Here is a 27,088-nt window from a genome sequence, read left to right on the forward strand (position 1 = left end):
GGAACAGGAAAGCTCAGCAGAGTTGGATCTCATTATGCAAACTCTCCACTTCTCTATCAACAGCCAAATCCTTTTTGTCTGGGAATATTAAAGTGCTCGGCTCCCTTAGAGAGGCGGCCGCTCCAAATTACAAGACCGCTCATCTTAAAACAAAAGAGCTCTCACTTAAAAAAAAAAAAAATAAAAGCATCATATCTTGACTGACATGCCAGGTACTTACACTACTTTGAATCATTCCCTGCCTGTTAGCTGTTGCTCTACCTCAGCTCTGGCAGGCTTGGAGATTTTCAGGTCATTTGTCCACTCTTCAATCAAATTCCTTTTAAGTACTCTGAAGAGCCGTGTTCTTTCTTTTGATATGTGGTTCTAACTGCTGCTTCCCTGGATAACAGGTAAACCATGCTCTGCCCTTTACTTTAGTGAGGGGTGAAATGAGACTGTGGTCACTAATGGATAGAGGTGATCTCAGAGTCAGAATGACTTCAGTTCAAATCCTACCTTAACTCATATTTACTGTGTGATCCTGGGCAAGTCACTTAGCTTCTTAGTGACCCGAAGCAACTCTTTAATACCATAAGTGCAGAATAATTGTTCTAGAGAACTGGTAGATGGAGTATGTTGAATAGGGTGCTCCTTGTATCAATGAAATCAAAAGTCTGCACAAACAAAACCTGGACTTAATGTAACTTTTTTGGCCTTGGTTTATTTCAAGATAAGTATATTAGGTTCATTTTCACTTCTTGGAAAAATGTAAAATTTAGAATTCAGAATAATGGGAAAGTGGCAGGACTTTGTGGGATGTGCTGGAGATGGGGCATAGAGAAAAGACTCAAGTTTCTCTTTGAATATCAGAGTTTGGGAGAATGATTAGAATACATCAATAATATTCTCCTCTGCCTAATCAGAGTAGTTTTTTCTAGCATCCTAAACCTATCCATAACAAATTCCAGCATTTTAAGCAGAAATAAGAAGGATAAGTGTCCTAAATCTGCCATCCTATCTAGCCAATCACTGCCCTAGAATCCTTAAGAACTGGAAAATGGAAATATCACTGCCATATAACAGAGGCAGGACCTTTTCTGTATAAAAATTAAAAGCTGGTAAGTCAACATTCTATGTAGGGTGCTGTGAATCCCACAATCCATCACGATGGTATTACAACCCCTTAGGAGCCATTTAAGGAGGTACAACCCCACCTTCCCCATGAGCTCATCGGATCTGGAGATCCATCTCAAGAAAAAGGCCTGAAGAGCCAAAGAACATCTATCTTCAGCCCACCCAAGACTTCCCTCACTTGTAAAAAAGTATATCTTTCACTCAACTCCATTGGTATACCAAAGTGCTGTGTAGGGTCACTTTTTCTCTTCAGAAGCAGAAGTTGGTTTATTATAAAATCACTCATTTAGAGAGCAATTGCTACTAAATGTGGGAAATAGCAAGAACAGGAGAATTCAATTGATTTTATTTTTCTATTTTTCCTCCAGAAACCTCCCCCTCAATAACTCTAATTTGGCAGATAATTCACAAAGTGCCTCATTGGAAAAGGAAAACTGAGCTTTTTACACACGCACACACGTTAACTCATGGCAAAAACTCCTTTCTCAAAATATATAGCTAAAGCAGACGTATTTGTTTTGACAATATACATATATATTTTGAGCTAGTATGTATTGCAAAGCCTACAACCTATAAGACGGGGTGATGAAATACAGTTCCTAAATAGAAATTCCCTTGGCCAGGTATCTAATTTACCAAAAAAATGCCAGAGAGATTTAAAGAAGAAAGACTGTGACCCCATGGATCTGGTTATGGGAGGGAAAATCTCAAACTGTTGTCAAGGATGTTCTAATGGAAAAGATTTCTTGGAGAGTTCTATTGTTGTGGTGACCCAACAAAGGTATGCAGGTCCCATGGCAGATACAGTGAGAAGTGAACGTTGGCTTCTATCTCTGCCTCCTTTATTAAGTCTCAGATCTCATTTGCTTAAAGAAAAGTCATATCTTCCCTAGCCACTGCTATCTGTTTATTCCACCAGTTGTTAGCACTTTCCCACAAATTACTTTTCATATATTTCATACTATTACAATAACCATGTGAGCTAAGCTATACAGGTGTTATTGTCTTCCCTTTTTATGGGTAAGGAAATGTAACCTCATGAGATACATTAGGGTGTAGTGATAGGGCACTGGACTTGGAGTCAGGAAGACCCAGATTCAAGTCCCATCACTATCCCACACCAGCCACGTGACACTAGACAAACCTCTTAGTGCTCTAGGGAATTCTTTAAGACTACAAATTGCTAAAAAGGTGCCTGTTTGCGTTGGCAAAGGAAGTTTTCTCCCTGAAAATTCCCTACACAGACGAACTTGCAAACCTGATCCAAGAAAAAAACAAAAGCTATCAATAAGGTTTAAGGTCAGTGAGGCATAGTGGAAGATGGAGTCATCAAGACCTTGGTTCACATATTGCCTCTGCCACTAGCAGCACTCAAATGCTAGTATTGTGACCATAGACATGTCATTTAATCTCTCTTAAGACTGTTCTCTCATCAATCGAGATAAGAGAGAAGAATGGGATGATAATGGCAACAGTGTGTGCTTCGCTTTACTGTTGTGAGGATCAAAGGAGATGCTGAATGCAAAGTGCTATGAAAACCTGAAGTTGTGATATATCTGCTAATTTCATGATTAATTGGTACTACAATTATTTGTGTATTTATCCTACGTCCATGCTTGACCATGAGGTCCATAAGAACACGTTCTCATTCATCTAGGCATTCCAACTTCTGGCTTGGGACCTGTCACCTCACTACTTTTTTGAATAAAAAAATGTTGGAGAAACAACTATATCTTAGAACAGAGGGACAAAGTCAGGCAACTTGGGTCCAAATCCTGGCTCAGTCAACTCCATTGTTAGTTACGTTATTGCTAACTCCATCGTTAGCTCCATTGTTATAATTCAAGCCATTCAGTCCTGGCTGACTCTCCATGGGATTTTCTTGGCAAAAATACTAGAGTGGTGTAACAGTAAGCACCCCAACATACACAGGAGGTTTGCTATCACAGGTTCTTTGATCTGCTTCTCCAGAAGGAAAGGCAACTTTTGATGAGTTAACAATCACTTTAATCAAGCACATGTATCATTCAGTTAGTTCAGGGGAAAAAGTCAGTAACCTGAACTTCAGAGAAAATATAGAGAAATCAAAGATTAACAGACATGGCTTCCTCTATTTGACCATAACACACCATCCATACACACATCATAATTCAACAGACAGGTCCAACTGTCTGACCATAGTTACCAGAGAGGGAAGCATGGACATCTGGGTTTTTAAAGCTGGGAGGTGGGGCATGGCTCCTTGGCAGCTTCCCAGAGTCCTCCTCTGGCCAAAGAAACACTTCCAGTCAGTAAGCCTCAAAGTAAAACCTCACCCTCAAGTATTTATACACTTTTCAGAGCCAGAGGACATGACCCTCTGATCCAGTGCCTCAATAGAAAAAACAAAAGGGACTTGGGACCCTCCTACAAAACTCCCCTAATCAAACTTCCCTCAATGGACAGACCCATCAATGGGTGGGGAAGATCTTCTTTCATCACATTATTCAATCAGAGGCACTTTTAGTAAAACAAAAACAGCAAAAGATTGTACTTTGCTTGGCCTTACATTTCTATCTCCAGTGTGTCCCCTTTTTACAGATGAGGAACTGAGGCAAATAGGGGTTGCTTGTCCAGGTTCATGCAGCTAGGAAATGTTTCAAGCCAGATTTGAACTCAGATCTTCCTGACTTCAGGTCTGGTGCTCTATTCAATGTGCCCCCTATTTGCCCCATTAGTTCCGATATTCCAATTCAATAAAGTCATGCTTGTAAAACACTTAGTGAATCTTAAGATGCTGTATAAATGTGAGGTGCAATACTGGGCAAATCACTTTCCTTCTCTGAATCCCAGTTTCCTCTTCTGTCAAATGGGGATAATAACACTTGCTCTATCCACTTGTCAGGGTTGGCACAAGAAAAAATGCTTTGTAAAACACAATGTGCCATAGAAATGGGAATTGTTACTGCTGAATTACAGTTGGAGATCATGGGTAAGCTGAGGTGCCTCATTGTCTAGCTTCTCTTCTGCCCTCCCCTGGAATAACTTCCCTGGGCTGGATTTGCCAGATGGCAGGGGGTGGGAGGAGGTTTACACAAACTTCTTTCTCAGGCCCCTGGGACCAGATTGAGCTGTTTGGGTTGGGGGGAGGCACCTGCAGTAGATGCCCCCTGGGCCCTGTATAAGGAAGGGTCCCCAGGCCCCTAATGAGTGGGGTGGAAGGGAGGGGGCTACATAGGACTCGGTAATTAGAGTTTCAAGGTTTCTGTGGGGAATTCTTCTAAGGAGTGTGTCCTCCACTGGGATTTTTCTAAGCATTTAATCTAATTCTTCTTGATGTTTTGATCATCATTTTAAACAAGGCATTTGTCATTTAGAGGCCTGGCTCATGGGAGCAAGATGCTAGATTGTCAAAGTACCAGCCAACAGAGACTGGCTGCTCCATATTGGCTGCTTGGAGCTCCGTATGAAGGGACTTTGTGGTAAAGAAGGGGAGGGAAAAGAGAGCTTGTTTATAAGTAATTTGAAAATTCAATAAACATCTATTAGACACTTACTATGTGCAATTGGCTATGTAAGATGTAGCACTTACTGGGGCTTATGGTATTATGTAGCTATTAATCTATGCATCGACTTTCAGTGACACCCTTCTGATTCTCCATCATGGTGTGGTGGAGACACTGGGTCTTGAGGGCCCTGGCTCCCACACTTAATAGTTGCGTGACCCTAAGAAAATGTTTTTCCTTCTCTGAGCCTCAGTGTCCTCACCTGTAAAACAATAATAATACTTGCAAACCCTACCTCAGAGTTGTGAGCACGGTGCTTTGTGGACATTCAAGCATAATTAACATGGAAGAGGTTGAGGAGGACAATCTGGCAAGACCTACAGAACTAGAAAGGTTTTGAGGCTGGGACCAACTCTGTGCTCTATCTATAATCTGAAGACCAGGTTAACTACATTTGGAAAGGCTCATCACCAGAAGCCTGGCTCAGAGGAACAAAACATTTTAGTTTTGTCTTCTCCCACTACTAGAATCAAATTCTATGAGGAAAATAGCTATATCTAATTTTAATTGCCACCCTACATCCTAGAATGGTGTTCTGTGTCTAGAGGATACTTAATAAATGTCTGTGGAATGGGAGAATCAGCATAGTGTAGAGTAAAAGTTTTGAACTTGTGTTTGAATTCCAGATTTGCTACTTACTACTCTCATGACCTTGGGAAAATCAAATATATTTCTTTGGGCCTTAGTTTCCACCTCTGTAAGATGAAGGATTTGGACTAGGTGATCTCTAAAGTCCCTCCTACCTTTCACATTCTATGATAAATTAATTGTCTCTAGAGAGTTCCCTCCACTCCATCCCCAAGGCTGGTCAAGGCTATAGTGCAGCTAACCCATTTTTGAGAACCAAGATTTTAAATTACTTGTACCTCTTATCTCCTTGGATTATATGACTAACAGTGGAAATCACTGGATCAAAAAGTATGAGTAATTTAGTGATTTAGTGACATCTTGCATAATTATACGTTGTTTTCCAGGATACTTGGACTGATAGATCTACCTAAAGTATATTAGTGTGACCACCTTTCCATAACTCATTCACCATTGATTATTTCAATTATTTGTCATCATTGATAGTTTACTGAATGTGAAGCGAAATTTCAGAGTTTTTTTCATTTTCATTCTCCTTATCACTAGTCATTTGGAGTATGTTTGTGTAATTGTTAAATTGTGTAAAGGAGACTGATCAGAGGAGTACCCCTAATCAATTTCAAGAGCACACCTCTTCCTACAATAGAACATATTTTGATTTCCTAAATCACATAATCTCAGTACATAGCCTTTTGTCTGGAGAATGGTATTTTCTTGACATTGGTCAGTGAGTAACTCCAAGTTTGAGAAAGTCTGGTTTCTAGGGAGAGAGAAAGGGAGTTCTTAAATAGCATGACTTAAAGACTAGAATTGCCTACTTGACCCTTGGCTGGAGGAGCAGGGAAGGGATTAAAGCCATGAAGTAGGGGAGCAAGAGAGTAGGATTTTGCCATTACCTCTTAGCTCTTCATTATTAGTCTGAGTCATTTGAACAGTACAAGTCCAGTAAGAAAACAGTCAGTTGTCTATTCAGTAATTACAAAATGTATTTGTTTTCCAGGTGGAACTTAAATTACAGGATGGTGCTACAGTTCTGGGAGGGACTATGTAGGATTCTACTGGGGAAAGGGATTTTAGCAGAATGACATAGGGTTGCATGGGAATCTTGAGTTAACTATCTTCCTTTAGGGAGCTTCTGATGTGCTAAGACTACTTGGTGTGTTTTCTGTAGCTGTCTGTGTACTATCAGTCTTTTCATACATTCTCCAGAGGTAAAATAAACTTTATCATAGATCTGGTAACCAATTGTAATTTCAGATGCTTATATATGGTATGGACACCCTGCTACTCACACATTTTTGGAGTGAGGAGTGCATATAAGTCAAAGAATATATGATCTTTGGGTGTCAATCTGCCAGAGCATGGGAGACTCAGTCATGGATTACAATAGTTTAAAATTAGTTTTAAACTGTTCATGTTCTTTGGTCACTAATTTATTGAAGATTAGCTCTTGGTCATATATTTATGTTAATTCCTTAAATATCTTTAATTACAAAGATTTGCCAAAGATACTTGGCACAAAGATTTTTTTCCCCATGACCATTTCTGATTTTACTGTAGTTGCATTACTTTTTTTTTTGTGGCAAAGTTTCTTAATTATATGTAATAGAAATTGACTATTTTCTCTTTTGTGATCACATCTATCCCTTGCATGGCTAAAAAATTTCTCCCCACATTCCACAGTAGTGAAAGTTATATCCTTCCATTTTCTTCTAATTTTTAAAAATGATGACACCTTTTATATATAGGCTGTGTATCCATTGGGAATTGTACTATATATTTTAAGTTACTAGTCTAAACCTATCTTTTGCCAGACTGTTTTCCAGTTTCCCAAGCAGTTCTTTTGAATGAAGTATCCTTCCCCAAGTAGTTTACATCCTTGAATTTAATTGGACACTTCCCCCACCCTTATCCTGCCCCCTGACTTTTCCTTATATGGTCTATTCCACTTATCTACTTGCATGTTTTTAGAATCAATTCCATTTAGCTTTGATGATCATTGCTTTATAATATATTTCGAAGTTTGTAAGTTTCTAATTTTGTTCATTATTTCCCTTAAGATTCTAGAATTTTGATTTTCCACATGAGTTTTGTTATTATTTTATCTAGAACTATGATGTAACCTCTAAGCAGTTTGATAGACATAATAACAAATGTAGTATTATCATTTTCGTCATATTGGCATGGCCCAACCATGAGTAATGGATATTATTTTAATTATTTATCATCTTTTCTTTCTGTAAAGGTTGTTTGATCACTATATTTATGTGAGCTGGACTTGTAGTAAGGATAGACCTGAGTTCAAATCTATTCTCAGACACTAGTTTTATAACCCTTGGTAAATCACTTACCTTTTTTTCAGCTTCAATTTTCTCATCTGTTAAATGGAGACAATAAAGCACCTGTCTCCTAGGATTGTTGGGAAAATAAAATGAAATATTTGTAAAGTGTTGTGGAAATGCTAGCTGCTATTATTATTACAATGACAATAATGATGGAAGTCTTGAATGTGTCTTGTTGGCTTGACTCCCACATACTTTATGCTTATTTTGAACGTATTTTCTCTTTCTGTCCCCTAGTTTTTGTTACCGCTATATAAAAATGCTGATGGGTGTTATCCCTGTGGTTGTTCTGTGTGCATTTATTTTGTATCCTTCTACTTAACTACAAGTATTAATTGTCCTAATTAGTTTCCTCACTATTTCTCTGAGACTTTCTAAATTGTGTCATGTGCAAATGGGCATAATTTTGTCTCCTCTTTGTCTGATTATGCTTTTAATTTCTTTTTCTTCTCTTATTGACATTGCCAGTATTTCCAGATGATGTGAAATAGTAGAGGGATGAGGAACTTTTTTGTTTAACTCGTGTATTGTGAAAGTTTCAAGTATTTCTTCACTACGAAAAAATGTCAGTTTTTAGTTTGAGATACAGTTTTTTATCATATTAAAAAAAAAGACCCATTCATGACTGAGTTTTTTTAGGGATCTCAGTATAAAAAAGTATTTTTGTTAAGGTTTGTAAAGGAATCGTATGGAATCATATGATTTAGTTGCTTTTGTTTTTAATATGATTACTTATTCTAATTGTTTTCCTCATGTTGAATCATTCTTACATCCCAAGTATGAATCAAACTTGGTCATAGAGAATAATTTTTATTATCACTATAGTCTTTTTACTAGGATTATATTTTTTTTTAATTTAAGCAATATTCATTAGTAACACTGGTATAAAATTCTCTTTCTCTGTTCAAGTATTAAGACATTTTTTGACTCATAAAAAGAATTTAGTAGAGGTCCTTCCTTCCCAGGTATCAAAAATTTTTTTAGCATACATATTTGTTATTCCTTAAATGTTTCTTAAAATTTATAAATCCATTTAGATTATGAGATTTTCCTTTATGGTCTTCTTTCATTTATGAGTTGTCCAATTTCACTTTCGGAGATTAACTTATTTTAGATCTCTAACTTTGTTTGGTTAGTTAGATATTTAATATTCTTCTAAGTAAGCATACATTTCCTTTAAATTCCTGATTTTGCTAACATTCTAATAAAGCACATAGTGTTCTGTCATAATTCATTTGTTGTGTTGAGCATCTATTTTAATTTTGGTAATTTGATTTTTTCCTCATCTTTTTATCTTTATTTTGTTTAGATTAGCTAAAGGTTTAAAATCTGTTCTTTGGTTTAGTATCTTTGGTTTCCATTTAATATATTTCTCTTCTAGTTTTCAATATTTTTTGCACTTATAAATTAAATAAATATATAAATTTATATTTATATAAATTTTTGTTAATTTGCTGAGTTTCTAGCTGTTAAAAACTTACTCTCAGTTTCTTAATCCTATCTTTTTCCATTTTGTTAATATGGCTTTTCAGAGATACATTTTTCCTCTAGGGGCTATCTTTACTTCATCCCCCAAATTTTGGTATGCTAGCTCATTGTTATTCTCTTTTGCATAGTTGTTAATTAGGCTTTCTTCTTTGACCCACTCATTATTCAGCATGTCATGATAATGCATATCTTTTTCTTACTTTCTCTATATTAATTCCTGTATTTATTACATTATTTTCTATAAATTATGCATTTCCTATTTATGCATTTTTACATTTACTTGCAATTATAAAATTTGTTATTTGATATTGAAATTCTGAAGTTTAACTGTTTTATGCCTTGGGATTCTCAAGTTCAGGTTTTATGTTGGCCATCTATGAATGCTAATAGTGCTTTGACTTGCTTTCAAAATTTGGAGGCTGGTGTTTTACAGTCTTTCCTGTAGTATTATATCTAGACTTTTAAATTTTTCATGTTCTTCTGGGAAACCTGTGATCCATAAATTATCTCTGTGCATCCTGTTTTCAAGGTCAGGTCACTTGGGCTGATACAGAATTCATATGTTCTTTTAAAATCATTGTCTTTTGTTTCTCATCCACCATTTTTTCCCCTACTTCTGCATTTATGAGTTCCATCTCTGTCATTCTCGTTCTCTTTTTTTAAACCTCAACCATTTCAACAGATTCTTTTCCAAATGAACTAATTGTCTACTCAGCTATTTGTCTTATTTATTTCTTCTTAAAGAATTCAGATTCCTCACTCTCCATGATGCCACATTCCTAATTAATTACCAAATCTCGTTGATTCAGCCTCCACAATCTCTCACACATCTTTTTCTCTCTTCATATGACCAAGAACTGAGTTCAGACCTTCCTCATCTCTTGCTTGAACTCTTGCAGTACTCTCCTAATTGATCTCCCTTCCCCAAGTCTTTCCTTCTACTTAATGCTTAATCCACTCAGCTCCCAAAACAATATTCCTAAAGTACGGGTCTTACTGTGGCTCTGTGTTGCTCAGTAAAACATCAATAGCTCCCTATTACCTCTAGGATCCAATATAAACTCGTGGTCAGCATTTAAAGCTCTTCACAACTGGGCCTGAATCCACCTTTCCAGGCTTATTATATACTACTCCTGATTACATGCATTTCAGACAAACTGGTCTTTCTTTTCCTAACATCCCACATTCCATCTCTGTGCCTTTATAGGAGCCATCCCCCTTTCCTAGAATGCACATCCTTCTCATTCTGCCTCTTAGAATCCCTAGTTTCCTCCAGAGTTCAGCTCATCTGCTCCTTCCTTTAAGATCTATTCTGATCCTCCCCAGCAGCCAGTACTTTGTCCTGAAATCATCATATGTTCAGTTTGCATACAGTTTAATATGAACATTCTCTCCTCTTATAGAATATAAACTCCGAGAAGGCAAGAATGATTTCATTTCTGACTGTATCTCTAGCATCTAGCACAGTGTCTGGCCCATAGGGGGTACTTGATAAATTCTTATGAAGTAATTGATAAGAAATGAGTAACTTGTCTGAGGGTTGTCAGCAGGAAGAGAAAGGAAGAAATGGATACGAGAGATGTCATCGAGATGGAATCAATAGGACCTAGCTACTAATTTGATTTGAGAGGTGAGCTAGAGAAAATAAATCAGAGATAATCCCTAGGTCACAAACATGGGCAATCAGGTGAACAGTGCTGCCACAGGGAAAATATATAGAAAAACAGGGGTTTTTTGTTTGTTTGTTTTTAGGAGGGTAGGGAAGGAGGCAATATGATGTTGGGATTTTGAACATTTTGAGCTCAAAGTGCTGGTGGGCACCCAGATGATTAGAGATGTGGATATGGATCTCATAAACCATGTGAGGACAAGAGATAATAGATTTAGGCATTATCTGCTTATATATGGCACTTGAAGCTATGCGAATGAATAATATATGGAGCAGAGAGAGAAGAGGATAGAATACAGCAGCCTGGAGAATTAATACACCAAGGGTTAGGAAGAGAAAGCTGGGACATTTAGGTAGCCAAGGAAATGGCTAGAGATATAAGAAGAGACTCATGAGGTAGGAGGTGATGAAAGTCTGAACTAGAGTACTGACTATGTGAATATAGAGAAGGGTATGGATATGACAGAGGCTGTGGCAGTAGAATCAACGATACTTGACAACTGATTAGATGTGATAGGTGAGGGAGATTAGAGGGGTGGATGATTTTCAGTTTGCAATCTGGGTAATGGAAGGACTGTGATGCCTTCAACAGAAATAGGAAAGTTTGGAAAAGGAGTGAGTTTGGGGGGAAAATAGCCAGTGTTATTTTGGACATGTTGAGTTTGAGATGCCTATAGGACATCCAGATGGAAGGGTTCCATTGGTGACTCAGGGCTGAAGTTCAAGAAATAAACTAAGGCTAGATATATAGGTATAAGAGTCACAGAGAGAGAAATGATAACTAAATTCATAGTAGTCGATGAAATGAGAGAGAGAGAGAGAGAGAGAGAGAGAGAGAGAGAGAGAGAGAGAGAGAGAGAGAGAGAGAGAGAGAAGGCAGGAGAGAGAGAGAGAGAGAGAGAGAAGGCAGGGCAGGGCATGGATGATGACCCAGAAAAGGAGACTTAGGAGTGGCCAAACAAAGAGCTAAGAGACAGCAGTATCACGAATATCCAGAGGAGAGAGCATATCTAGGAGGAGAGGGTGTTCAATGTATCAAATGCTACAGAGGAATCAGTCAAGTAGAATAATTAGCCATTGGATTGGGAAATTAAGATATCATTGGAGAGAGAAATTTCAGTTGAATATTGAGGTAGCAAGCTAAATTACAAGAGATAAGAAGTGAGAAAAGAAGTGGAAGTAAAGAGGGCAGACTGTGTTTTCCAAGAATTTGACTGTGAAAAGGAAGAGAGATAAGGAATAATAGCTTGAGAGAATGACAGAGTCACTTGAGGAGTTTTTTTAATGATGGGGAAGCCCTGAGCATGTTTTGGGAGAGATGAAAGATTATAATAAGCATTTATAGAATGCTTTGAAGTTTGCAAAGTGCTTTAGACAGATTATCTTATTGATAATTACAACAACCCTGGGAGGTAAGTACTATTATTACCTCCATTGTACAGATGAAGAAACTGAGGCAGAAAATATGAAATGACTTGCTCAAGGTTACATGGTTTTAAATGTCTGAGGGGGGATTTGAAATCAAGTCTTCCTGATTCTCAGTCCAATGTGCCATCTGCTGTTTAATCTCTAGAATGAACAAGGTTCAATATGCTGTAAGGAATAGCTAAAATAATAAATGAGATAGATTCAATATACCAAAATATCTCTAGAGGCTATAAAATGGGTGGAATCTAATAAGCTGAAATTCACCAGGGACAAATGTAAAGGGATAAATGAAAAAAATAAGCTACATAAAGACAACATATAGAACACTCAGTCGTTTATGTGAAAAGGACATGGAGGTCTTAGAGAATAGAGGCAATGGAAATCAATGATGTGAGAGGCAGCCAAAAAATGAACTTGAATTTGATATCTTAAAAGAGATGGAGTGTCCAAAGAGAGAAAGGTGATGGTGCCTTTGTCCTCTGCTCTGATCAGACCACATCTGTAGTACCCCATTTGGTTTTGAGTGCCACATTCTAAAGAAGACAGAGCTGAAAGCCATCCAGAGGAGAGTGACCAGCTTAGGAAACAGTCTGGAAATAATGCTATAGAGAAACAATTTAAAGAACTAGGAATGTTTAACCTAGAGAAGAGAGCATGATAGCGGTCTCCAATTCACAAAATTATAGAATTTGAGAATTATAAAGGAAGATCTAATCCGGCTTCCCATCTGGGTACTTGAAGATCTGCAAGCAGAAAAGCATTCAGACTTGTTCTACTCATCCTCAGAGGACATACTAGGAGATATAAAGGAAAGTTAGAGAGAGGATTTCAGTTCAGTGGAGACATTATATCAGAGCTTTCTAAAAGTGAAATAAACAGCTTCAGAAATTAGTGAGCTCACCATTACTGGAGGTTTCCTAGTAGATGTCAGACAACTATTTGTCAGTAATATTTTCTTGGGCATAAAACAGGCACAATAATATTTGTACCCTTTTATTCATTGGTTATGGATATCTACATGGGATAGTGGATAGAGTGTGTGGCCTGGGGTCAAATCTGGCCTTTGACATTTGCTAGCTGACCCTGGGTAAGTCACTTAACCCTGTTTGCCTCAGTTTTCTCATTTGTAAAGTAAGCTGGAGAAGAAAATGCCAAACCACTCCAGTATCTTTGCCAAGAAAATCCCAAATGGGGCCACAAAGAGTTGAATGTGACTGAAATGACTAAACAACAACAAAAAGACAACTTCACAGAGAGTTCTGAGGAAACAGTTTCTAAATCTCGAGGTGCCACAGAAATGTTAGCAATATTATTGTTATGCTGTAAAGAAAAAAAAAGATTCCTTTTAGGAAAGGATGGTTCCTTCCCTCAAAAATCTAATAACATCTGGAGTTTTCTTTTTCTTTTTTTATTGTTCACTCTCTGTCCTACTCAACCTTCACAAGAATGAGCTGGAGTGACCTCTCCCCTGTTGCCATGCCTCTAGTTCATGCCTAGACTTCAGGTTCTTCATGGTTTGGACTTCACCCCTGTAATGCCACCTTCTCAAAAGGTGGCTAAAGCTAGACCTGCACTGAGAGATTAAATTGAGTTACTTGGGATTGCCTATTGCTCTGAAAGGAAGTATTTGTCTTAGGTACTAAGGAAGGAAAGTTCTTGAACTGGAGTTTGGATGAGAAAGAAATGGAGGACTGTACCTTGGGGCTGGTACATTTTCTCAGAAATAATAAAAAATGTGGAACGCCCAAGCTGGAAGGAAACTTAGCAATCATTGAAACATGAGCATAGAGTTAGAAGATACCTTAAAAGCCACCGAATCCAACCCTTTCCTTTTATAGATGGGAAAACTAAGGCACAGAAAGGTTAAGTACTTGCTCAGGGTCATACAGCTAGTAAGCATCAAAGGCAGAATTTGAATCTATGGCCTCCTGACTTCAGGTCCAGTGCTTTAGCCACTACATCATACTGTATCTCAGATCATCCAGTACAACCCCTTCATTTTACAGAGGAGGAAACTGAGGCCCAAAGGGGTGGGATGCTTTGCCCAAGATCACATTGCTAAGTAATTCTGGAATTGTGTTTGATCCCAGGACCTTTCATCCAAGTCTAGCCTTCTCTCCATTCTCCCTTCCCTGCTTTTTCCTGTATGCTATAAGCTGCAGCACCAGGAGGGGAGATACAGGAGGGAGGTGTATGAGCGGGGAAGGCTTCCACAAGACTCAGCTCAGAATGACCAGGGTGTCTTACAACCGGGAAGCTTCTACAGCAAACCACATTTCCTGATATTAAGCCATTACAGAAGGCCTTCGAGGGCAACCCTAAGTATATAGATTACATTCTGTTTTGAATTCTTGGTTCGACGACTTTCAAATGAAACCATGTTTTCTGGATTTAAGTAGATCTGGGAAGGGAAAGGTCAGGGCAAGTCCTGACCCTCCAATCGGATTTGGCTCTGAGGTCATCCAGGGGTCCCCATGCCATGCGACAGTCAAATCACTTGAATGACCCTGCGAAATGTCATTGGAGGCCTGAGGAGGCGGGGTTTCCTGGAAGTCTCAGGCTGTGTACAAAGAAAATAGAGCTCATAGACTGTTAAAGCTTAAAGGAACCTGAGAACATTGAGTTGGGATTGAATTAAGGCATAGAATATTACAACACAGAATAGCAAAGCTCAAAGGAACTTTTAAATGCAATATTATTAATAATATATAATTATATTTTATATATGTATTACATAATTAATTATTAATATTAATAGAGCTTTAAAGGACAGCAAATCCTTAATAGATGTTTGTTGATTGACTTGAATTTAGCACATTCCAGAATCAGAGAATCCCAGGATCAGAAAGAGACTTTGAGGCCATATTTGCACCCCATGCCTGAGTGAGAACCCTCTCTATAACGTCCCTGACAAGTGACTATCCAGCCTTTCCTTGAAGATTTGTAGTGAGACTGACCCTGCTTCCCTCCCATAAGGCAGTCTTTCACTCTCACAGCTCTATTTATTAGGGAGTCTTTTCCTTACATTAACCTTAAATTTGCCTCTCCGAAAAATTTACTCATTGCTCTTAGCTTTGTCAGCTAAGGACCAAGTAGACCATGTCAAGTCAACAAGCATTTATTATGCTTGTTATCTATTATCTATTTTCCAGACACTGTGCTAAGCACTGGGGATACAGAAAACTACACAAACACACTTCCTGCCCCTCAAGGAGATTATATTTTAATAGGGGAGACAATGTGCAAGCAACTGGGTAGATAACAAGATGTTTATACAATAGATGTAATCAGATGTGTGCTGGTAAATGTTTAACAGCTGACTTTCTGAAAAAATTAAGATACTTTTAAATTCAATATGCATTATTAACACTTTCTTCATTGCTTTCTTAAGTTAAACTATCAACAAAACAACAAATCAAACCTTAATTTGTAATATTTTCAGTTTCCCAGGTGTGAATGATCACACTGAAATTTTAGCAATAGGCTTTCTCAAGCTAGTATAAAGCAGCTCCAGTACACCACTGGATGGAATAGATTCTGACAAGAGAAGGCACTGTTTGAGGGGACAGGGTAAATCCTTTCAGAGTAGGTGGGATTTGACATGAGTCTTAAGGGGATTCAGAGAAAGCACAAGGTTGAATGAGGAGCTGGACTATTTGAGGTATGACCATAGTCAGTGAAAAGGCAGAGAGATAGAAAATAGAGTCTCATGTTCCAGAGAATCCAAGTAGATCAATATTACTGGAACCTAGAGGGCATAGAAGAGAGTAAAGTATAAGAAGTTTGGAAGGGTAGGATGGAACCAGGTTACAAAAAATTTTAAATGCCAGACAATGAAGTAGTTCATATTTAATCCTGGAAGTAATAGGGAGCCATTGAAGTTCACTGAGCAGAAAGACATGAGACAATCAGACCTATGATTAAAAAAAAATCACCTTGGAAGCTGACTGGAGGATGATTTGGAATAGAGAGAGATCTGATGCAGGGAAAATTATTAGAAGGTTATTCAAATAGTCCAGGAAAGATGAAGAAGGCCTGGACTAAGTTTGTGGCTATACAGCTTGTGAGAAGGGCACATATATGAGAGATGTTATGAATGAAGATATAACTAGATTTGAAAGTGATTGGATATTTGGAGCGATTGAGGAATTGAGGATGACACCTAGATTTCAAGCCTGGATGACTAATGGATGCTGGGACCCTGTGAATTTGGGGAGAGGGAAGGATTTGAGGGGAAAGAAAACTAGTTCAGTTTTGGATATGTTGACTTTGAGATGCCTATGGGACATCTGATTCAAGATATCCAAAGAGCAGTTAGTGATGTGCCCCTAGAGCTCAGGAAAGAGATTAAGGATAGGAATCACAGAGGTGATATTTAAACCCATGGAAACTAGTGAGATTACCAAAAAAGGTAATATAGGGTAAGAAGAGGGAAAAGGACAGAGATTAAGGGACATCCACTTAGTTTGCATGACATAGATAAAGCAGTAGCAAAGGACACTGAAAAGGAATTGTCAGGCAAGGAGGAAAAGAAGCAGGAGAAAACTCTGCCTTGAAAACCTAAAGAGAGATTATCCAGAAGAAGAGAGTAATGAACAATGTCAGCTCCTGCGAAGAGGTCACAGAGGATCAGGATTGAGAAGAGTGCATGCATTTGGCAATTAAAAGATCAGTGCTTTGGAGAAGGCAGTTTCAGTAGAATGATTGGGTCAGAAACTAGATTGCGGAGGGTTTAGAAGAGAATTTTCTGAAAGTAGAGGCACAGATTTGTAAACTCCTTTCTCAAAAAAGTTTAGTCAAGAAATGGGGAGATAGTTATTGGAAAAGGTCAGATCAAGTGAGGGATTTTTAGAAGGATAAGGAGGCACGGGAGTGTTTGTAGACAGCTGGGAAATAGTCATTAGAGAGGAACCAAAGATAATGGAGAGATTAGGGATAGTAAAAGCAATCTGTTGGAGAAATCAGGAAGGAATGGGATCAAGATTGCTTGTAGAGGGGTTGGTTTTGGCAAGGAGTTGGTCTTCATGCAAAACCAGAGTAAAGAGGGTAGATTAGGACATTTGAATGTTGTGAGATGAGAAGAGGAAAGGGGACTAGTAAATGAGGTTGGAATTGAGAACAGGGTTGTATGAGACAAAATCCTCACTGAGATAATGGGGAGAGGAGGAGAGGTGGCATGAGAGGCTTATGGAGGGAAGAGACAAAATGGAATGGTCTTTATGGAGAGTGGGACAATGAATAAATTAGGGAGCAATCAAATATTTGCCTTTTTACAGTGAAGACTTAGTTCAGATTAAACAGCCTAACTTTGTACAAGATACAATCAGTGTGGTTTTATGATTTTATTCAGTGCCATTAAGCAGCATTGAACAGAAAAATGGATAGTGGGAGTAATCCAGGGTTGAGATCTGCCAACAGGCTTTTGGAAGTTGAAGATAATGTAGGGTTGAGTGGATTCACCAAGGATTGAGATAAGGAAGGAATGAAAGTGTAGCCAGTACAGAGGTAGTGGTCCAAAGAAGAACAGAGGGATAAAAAAAATAGAGGGCATGATTAGTACTAAGAACAGGGTTAGGGGTCATAGGCATAGGGAAAGATGGGATGAGAAAAGATTAGAATGAGATAAAGGAATTTCAGAGGGTGATGGCAAAGTCAGAGGCCTGACCATTTTTGTCGTAGTGGAAAAACTTGTGGGAATTAAATAGATTGAGGAACTGCGTTTGTTCAGGTATTTGAGAAAGCATTTAGGTAGATAGATAGATATAGATGTATATAAATACATATATACATGAATATGTTGAAGCCTCTTAACATGAGGGCAGAAGATGGAGAAGAGATAAAAACTGTGAACCAGGCACTAAACTCATTGAAGAAGGAAGGAGAATGCTCTGGGAGTCAATAGATAACAGCCACTAGGGACTAGATAGGGTAATAAATTTGGATAGTGTGAACCTCAAAAGAAGACAGGTTATTTAGGGAGGATGAAAAGGAAATCTGCAAGTGGCAAGGATGAGCAAGGAGTATTCCCAATCCCAGCTGTGACTAGTGAATTAGGAGTTATAAGAGAAAGAATAGTCAGTACTGAAAAGGGCATCTTCAGAAGGAAATTTCATCAAGAGAGATCCAGGTCTCAGCAAAGGTCCAAAGATTGAAGTAATGAGAAAGGGGGAGGTTTGAGATGAAAATATGTTTGTTTATTGTGAATCAGGTATTCCAAGGAACATATTAGAAGGGAAAAGTCGAATTGCCTTGGGGAGAAGATTGAGGAGGATAGGTATGAGGGAGATCCTAAACTCCCTTCTGCATGATAGATCATCAAATACTTGAAGACAGTTATCATATCCCCATTAAGTGTTCTCTCCAGATTAAACAACCTCAGTTAATAAAGTCAGGTCCTACTATGATATGGTCTCTAGGCTCCTCTTCATACTGGCTACTGCCCTCCATGACACTCTCTAGCTTACCTGTGTTCTTCCTTGGAGAGACTCAAAGACTTTTCAGACTTTACTGGTTGCATGTGTATAATAAAAACAAGAATGTAGCCAAGCAGAGCTTAGTCTCTGGGAAACTCCACCACCCCATCTCCACTCCCCCACATACACACACACACACACACACACACACACACACACACACACACACACACACACACACACACACACACACACACACCCTGAACCCAAATACTCATCTGCAAAAGTGTTTTGAAACTGAGAAAATGAAAAACCTCAAACCCCAGACTTTGGTAGTTTTATTGGTGTGTAGCCTCTAGAAAAGACGATGATTAAATATACAAATATAATGCCCACTCTAAACTAGAGAGGACTCCAACAGAAAGATTCAAAGCCCCAGTAAGCAGGAATTGGAATTCAAATATTGAATTAAACCTACAGAGATTAGTTATTTAGCTAGGAGTGATGCTAATTTTTGTTCTAAAAATTGGATCTTGGGACAAAGGATCTTCTCTTGGAGAATTAAAAGCTTGACTTAGCCAAGACTCTGAAACAACATTCCACATCCTTGAGGGGAAAAGTTAATAAGACTTTGTTCCTAGATTTCAAATCCATGCATGATTGTAAAGGCTGATTCTTTTCTGGAAAAGCTATGGAAAACCTCATGGCTTTAAACTAAAACAGCATGAAAGAGACCACTGTCCTCGTGAGGAAGAGATAATACTATAGCCAAGGATTCTAGCTGATGCCAGAAGTTAGAAACAAAGAGAAACTCTACTACCACATACCCGGTAAAGTGGCCAGCAGTGACTATATGTTCTATAAAGCAGTGTCTGGCAGAAACTATATGTACATTGAAGTTATATTTGGTGAAGAAGATACATCCTGCAGAGATATTGCCCAGTCTCAGAAACTACAGGGAAACAAGCCTGGTGGAAGCAATTTTTTGAACCCAAATATAATACTTTTTATCTTTCCTTATTGAAAATTTATGCTATTGAAGGTGGTCCACCATTCTTGTTGAGATCTCTCTGGATCCTGATTTTTTCATTCAGAGTGGTTAATTATCTCATCCAGATCTATTTCATCTGCAAATCTGATGAGCACATCATCTAAGTTATTGTCCAAATAATTGATTCTGTTGTCTTTGTTTTTACTCATCAGCTTTATTTCATGATGAAGTTTAATATACCTGGTACTTGATTTTAACATTGCTTTGTATTTATTGTTAGTTACCTACGTATTTTGTACATGTACTTGAAGAATCAGTTTGCAATGAGCCCCTCAGGATACATCCTCATCAGTCTCTTAAGACAACATCTTGTTTCCCTCCTTATTGCAATCATTTCTATTTGTGTCTTCAGAACTTTATTCTTATGTGCTTCCCTTCCCTCCTGAACACTGATATGCACAGAAGATGTCCGGTGAGTGCTGGGTTTGCAGGTACACCCTGATGGAGTGCATCACCCTTGTTCTTCTCCTTCCCCTCAGGAAAAATCACTGGAGCCACATACCTGGTACATGATAAGAATGCATGCCTATGAACTTAGTCTGACTTCCCCTGTGGAATTTTAGACCATGAGACTTAATTCACTTCAATCCAATACACATTTATGAAGTGTCTACTGTGTGCTAGATATCACGGATAAAAAGATAAAAATGAAACAATCCCTGCTCTTGAGTTTACATTCTATGTGAGAACAAAATATATACACAAATAAGTCTCCATTCTTCATCTGTAAAATGGACTAGAGAAGGAAATGGAAAATCACTCCAGTATTTTTGCCAAGAAAACCCCAAATGAAGTCACAAAGACTTCGACATGACTAAAACGACTGAACAACAACAAAAAAAAAAAACACAAAAGAATATCAAGAGAACACAGAAAACTAGGGGATCTGAAAATCAATCAACCAGTGAGCATTTACGGTCAGTTATGTGCCAGGAACAGTGCCATCAGGTGGTGAGGATGCAAATGAAAGGAATGAAAGGAAAGGCACTATATAGGATGTATCACCTGAGCCTCACTTTAAGGGATGATAGGGATTTTAAGACAGGAGACAGTACACTCTCAATATGGGGAACATTCTCCAAAAAGACACAGATAGGGATCAACAGGTTTGGAATTTAACCAATCAACTAAGTTGGAATAGGGAGTTCATAAAAGGTAGTACAGCTAGGTTCTGGTTAATGTAAATAGCAAAACCTGTGAAATGGTTGCATGTATTCAAATTTACACTATTTGAAGTTATGTAAAATATTGTCATTGGTTCCAGCCCGATGGAAATATATAGTGCAAATTTCCATGACACAACCATTTCATGGAACTCCTTGTTCATACTAAATGAGACCTAGCTGTAATATGAAATAAGACTGGAAGATAGATTGGAAGTAGATTACAGAGGACGTATCAGGCTAGGTTGAAGATTTTGTATTTTATCCTACTGATTAAATAGGGACTCACCAAAGTTTTTTTGAGTGGTTCAGTGTAACAGAATCATATCTATGTTTTTAAAATATTAATTTAGCAATTGTTAGGAGGATGAATTAGAGAAGGAGAAAGAGTAAAAAGAAAAGCAACAGATGATTACAACAGTCCAAATGAAAGAAGGGTGATGAAATAGGATGCCAGGTATATGAACAGAGAGCAAGGGCTAAGTGGAAGTAATGTTAGGAAGGCTGACTCAACAAGACTTAGCAAGTGATTGGTCATCGGAAATGAAGAAGAGGTAAGAGGAAAGGTTATAAGGCTAGTTATAAGGAGGATTATGCTTTCAATCCTAAATGGGAAATTTAAAGAAGGGCTGGTTTTAGGTTAAAATATAACAGATTTTTCTCTGAACATGATGAGTTAGTGGTAACTTCGGGACATCAAGGTGGAGATGTCCAGCAGGCATTTGGTAGGTAATAATAGGCTTCAGTTTAGGAGAAAGCTTAGATACTTGAACATATTGAAGTTGATCATTCACCAAGAGAGTACAGAAAGAGAAGAGGATCAAGAATATAAACTTAGGGGAGGCCCACAGTTAGTGGACAGCAAAGTAGACTGAGAAGAAATAGCTAGAAATAGAAGGAGAATCAAGAAAATGTAATACCACAGTATCCAAGAGGAGGGGAATTACAGTAGTGTCAAAAACTGCAGAGAGGATCATAGGATCATAGATTTAGAGATGAAAGGCACCTCAAAGACCAACTTGTCCTATTCTCTCATTTTATAGATGAAGGAAATGAGGCCAATGAATGTTAAATGGTCACATGAGCAGTAAGTGACAGAAAGTAGAATAAGAACTGAGAAAGGGTCATTAGATTTAATTCAAGAAATCATGGGTAATCTTGGAGAAATTTAATAGAGTGGTTAATAGTCATCCAATCCCTTCTCTGAATCCTAGTCTCTACAGATGTGGAACACATGTCAAACTATGCCTAGATTTCCTTTCCTCTCACATGTTCTAAGCTAGAATAACCGTTTGCCCCAAGGGTCTCATAATTTCCAAGCCAGCAACCAGTTCCTCTGTACTGTTGTTCATTTCAGTTATGTCTGACTCTTCCTGATCCTATTTGAGATTTTCTTGGCAAAGATATTGGAGTACTTTCCCATTTCCTTCTCCAGCTCATTTTACAGAGGATGAACTGAGGCAAACATGGTTAAGTGACTTGCCCAGGCTCACAGACCCAGTAAGTGCCTGAGGCTAGATTTAAACTCATGAAATTGAGTCTTCCTGACTCCAGAACCTGCTCGCTATCCACTGTGCCACCTGACTGTCCTACTTATTAGTCAGCACCAGATCCTAAAAAGTACTTCTTGTAGATTCCTCTACCTTTTGAAGGATCAAGTTGTCACAAAGGAAATCAAAAACTTATTACCTGCTTTGCATCCGGCAAAGTGAAAGTTCCGTCAAAAGTCCAAATAACTGAAATCCCCAATCACTACTAAACCATGGGTCTGTGTCATCTTTTTCCTGAACTCATCTAGTCTGATAACAATATTGCTTATGTTTTTTCTTTATTGACTTTCATTCAAATCCTTTTCTTTGTGCTCCTCTTCTCTTTTCCTGACTTTCCTCAGATGAAAATATATGTTTTAAAATATATTTGTATTTATTTCATTAAATATTTCTCACCTACATGTAAAAAATATTAACAATTTTTTTCAAAAGTTGTTGAGTTTCAAATTCCCTCCCACCCTCCTATCCCCTTCTTGAAAAGGCAAGCAATTTGATATGAATTATACAAGTGAAGTCATGCAAAACATATTTCCATATTAGCCATGTTGCAAAAAAAAGCAGACAAAAGACAAGAAAAAAATATGCTTCCATGTGTATTCAGAATTATTCAGTTTTCTCTCTGGAGGTGGGATAGCATTTTTCATCATGAATCCTTTGGAATTGTCTTAATCAGAGTAGCTAAGTCTTTCACATTTGATCATCCTTATGGTATTGCTGTTAATGTGCACAATGTTCTCCTGGTTCTGCTCACTTCACTTTGCATGAGTTCATACAAGTCTTCCCAAGGTTTCCTGAAACCATCGTACTCATCATTTCTTATAGCACAATATTGTTCCATCACAATCATATACCACAACTCATTCAACCAGGCATCCCTTAGATTTCTAACTTTTTGTCACTACAAAAAGAGGTGCTATAAATATTTTTATACAAATTAGGTCCTATCCCCTTTTCTTTGATCTCATTAGGATACAGACCTAGTGGTATTGCTAGATCAAAAGGTATGCATAGTTTTGTAGCCCTTTGGATATAGTTCCAAATTCTTCTCCGGAATGGTTGGACTTATTCACAACTTCACCAACAGTGCATTAGTGTCTCAATTTTTCCACAATCTCTCCATCATTTTGTCATTTTCCTTTTCTAAAATGTTAGCCAATCTGACACGTGTGAGGTACTATTTCAGAGTTGTTTTAGCTTTCATTTCTCTAATCAGTAGTGATTTAGAGCTTTTTTCATGTGACTATTGATGGTTTTAATTTCTTCTGAAAACTGTCTGTTCATATCAATTGACTATTTGTCAGCTGGTGAATGGATCTTATTTTTTTAATAAATTTAACTCAGTTCCCTATACTTGCTATAATTTCCCCTCAGTTTCCCTATTTCCCTTCTAATTTTGGCTACATTTTTTTGCTGGTACAAAAACTTTTAATTTTATGTAATCAAAATTTTTTATTTTTTTTACTTCCCATGATACTTCTACTTCTTGTTTTGTCATAAATTTTTCCTTTATGCATAGATCTAATAGGTATACTTTCTCATGCTCCTAATTTACTTACAATATCACCCCTTATGTCTAAATAATTTGTCCATTTTTACCTTGTTTTAGTATATAGTATAAGATATTGGTCCATGTCTAGTTTCTGCCAAGCTACTTTCTAGTTTTCCCAGTAATTTTTGCCAAATGGTGAGTTTTTTGCCCCCAAAGCTAGGATCTTTGGGTTTATCAAACACTAGATTACTGTGGTCATATACTACTATGTATTCGGTACCTAATCTATTTCACTGATCCGCCAATCAATTTCTTAGCCAGTACCAGATTATTTTGATGATTACTGCTTAAAAATATAGTTTGAAGTCTGGAACTTCCTGGTTCCATTCCTTCTCTTTTTTTTTCATTGATTCCTTTGATTGTCTTGATCTGTGTTCTTCCAGATGAATTTTGTTACAATTTTTTCTGGATCTATAAAATAATTATTTGGTATCTTGATTGATATGGCACTGAAAAAGCAAATTAACTTAGGCAGAATTGTAATTTTTGCTACATTGGCTCAGCCTACCCATGAGCAATTATTATTGCTCTGGTTGGTTAGGTCTGTCTTTACTTGTGTGAAAAGTGTTTTACAATTATGTCCCTCTAATCCTTGGGTTTATCTTCATGGATGTACTACCAAGTATTTAACATTGTTCGCAGTTATTGTTTGCAGTTATTTTAAATGAAATTTCTCTTTATCTCTTGCTACTGGGTTTGGTGGTAGTTTATAGAAATGCTAATTATTAAGTAGGTTTATTTTATAGTCTGAAGTTTTGCTGAAGTTGTTAATTACTTCAACTAGTTTTTTTTTAGTTTATTTTTTAGAGTTCTCCAAGCATACAATCATTTCATCTACAAGATAGTTTTGTTTCTTCATTGCCTTTTCTAATTCCTTCAATTTCTTTTTCTTTTTCTCATTAATTATAGCTAGCGTTTCTAATACAATATCAAATAATAGTGGTGATCATGGACATCCCTGCTTCACCCTTGATCTAACTGGGAAGGCTTCTAATTTGTCCCTGTTACAGATAATGCTTGCTCATGGTTTTAGATAAATACTACCTATCATTTTAAGAAAGGGTCTGTTGATTCTTATGCTTTCTGATGTTTTTTAATAGGAATGGAATTGTATTTTGTCAAAGTTGTTTTCTGCATCTATTGATATAATCATATGATTTTTTGTTTTTGTTATCAATATGGTCAATTAGGCTGATAGTTTTCTTATTTTCTGTATTCCTAAGATATATCTCACCTGGTAATAGTGTGTGATCTTTGTGATATATTTCTATGATCTTCTTCCTAGTATTTTATTTAAAATTTTACATTGATATTCTTTAGGGAAATTGGTCTATAGTTTTCTTTCTCTGTTTTTGCCCTCCTTGGTTTGGTACCAAGGCCATATTTGTATCATAAAGGGAATTTGGTAAGATTCCTTCATTACCTATTTTTTCAAATACTTTATATAGTATGGGATTAATTGTTCCTTAAATGTTTAGGAGAATTCACTTGTAAATCCATCTGGTCCTGGGGATGTTTTCCTAGGGAGCTCATTGATGGCTTGTTCAAGTTCTTTTTCTAAGATAGGGTAATCTAGGTATTCTATTTCTTTTCTATTAAACTGGGTAGTTTATATTTTTATAAATCTTTGTCCATTTTACTTAGATTATTAATTGTACTGGCATATAATTGGACAAAATAATTCCCAATAATTGCTTTAATTTCATCTCCTTTAGTTGTGCATTCACCCTTTCCCTTTTTGATACTAGTAATTTTGTTTTCTTCTTTTTAAAATCAAATTAGCCATCAATTTATCTATTTTATTGGGGTTTTCCTCCATAAAACTAACTCCTACTTTTATTTATTAGTTCAATTATTTTTAACTTTCAATTTTATTAATCTCTCCTTTGATTTTCAGGATTTCCATTTTGGTGTTTAGTTGGGGATTTTTAAATTGTTCTTTTTCAAGGTTTTTTTAATATAGTATTTTATTTTCCCCATTACATGTAAAAACAATTGTTAACATTCATTTTTTAAAACTTTGAGTTCCAAATTCTCTTCCTTCCTTCCTCCTTACCCTGCTTCATTGAGAAGGTAAGCAATTTCATATAGGTTATACATGTGTAGTCATGCAAAACATTTCCATATTCATCATGTTGTGAAAGAAAACAAAGACCCTCCCCAAAAAAACCTTGAAGAAAAATAAAGTAAAAAAGTATGCTTCAATCTGCATTCAGACACCATCAGTTCTTTCTCTGGGGATGGACAGCATTTTTCAGAGTTGTCATGGATCATTGTATTGTGAGAAGAGTTAAGTCATTCACAACTGATTATATTAAATTGGTGTTATTTTGTACACAGTACATTTCCCTTTGCATCAGCTCATGCAAGTTTTTCCATGTTTTTCTGAGAGCATCCTGTTCATTATTTTCCATAGCACAATAGTATTCCATTACAATCATATATCACAACTTGTTCAGCCATTCCCCAATCATCTCTCAATTTCCAATTGTTTGCCCCCAGAAAAGTGCTGTTATAATATTTTTGTACATATAGGTCATTTTCCTCTTTGTTTTTTGTCTCTTTTGGGATACAGACCTAGTTGTGGTATTGCTACATCAATGGATATGCATGGTTTTATAACCCTTTGGGCATAGTTCCAAATTGCTCTGAAGAATGGTTGAAACAGTTCACAACTCCACCAAAGTACAATTAAAATGTCTTAATTTTTCCAAAGCTCCTACAATCCAAAGCCTCCAAGAAATATATAAATTGGTCTCAGGCCATGGAAGAGCTCAAAAAGAATATTGAAAATCAGGTAAGAGAGGTAGAGGAAAACTTGGGGAAAGAAAAGAGAGTAAAGAAAGAAAATTATGAAAAATGAGTCAACAGCTTGGTAAAGGAGACACAAAAAATACTGAAGACAATAACACTTAAAAATGGTAAAAAGAGTCCAAGAAGACAATGAGGATAAGAATTCCTTAAAAAGCCTAACCGACCAAATGAAGAAAGAGGCACAAAAGCTCATTGAAGAAAACATTTCCTTAAAAATTAGAATTGAGCAAATAGAAGCTAATGACTTTATGAAAAATCAAGTAACAATAAAATAAAACCAAAAGAATGAAAAAAAATAAAAGACTGTGAAATATCTCATTGGAAAAACAACTGACCTGGAAAATAGATCCAGGAGAGATGATTTAATTTTTT

This window comes from Notamacropus eugenii, chromosome 1 (assembly GCF_028372415.1).
Source record: "Notamacropus eugenii isolate mMacEug1 chromosome 1, mMacEug1.pri_v2, whole genome shotgun sequence".
Lineage (NCBI taxonomy): Eukaryota > Metazoa > Chordata > Mammalia > Diprotodontia > Macropodidae > Notamacropus > Notamacropus eugenii.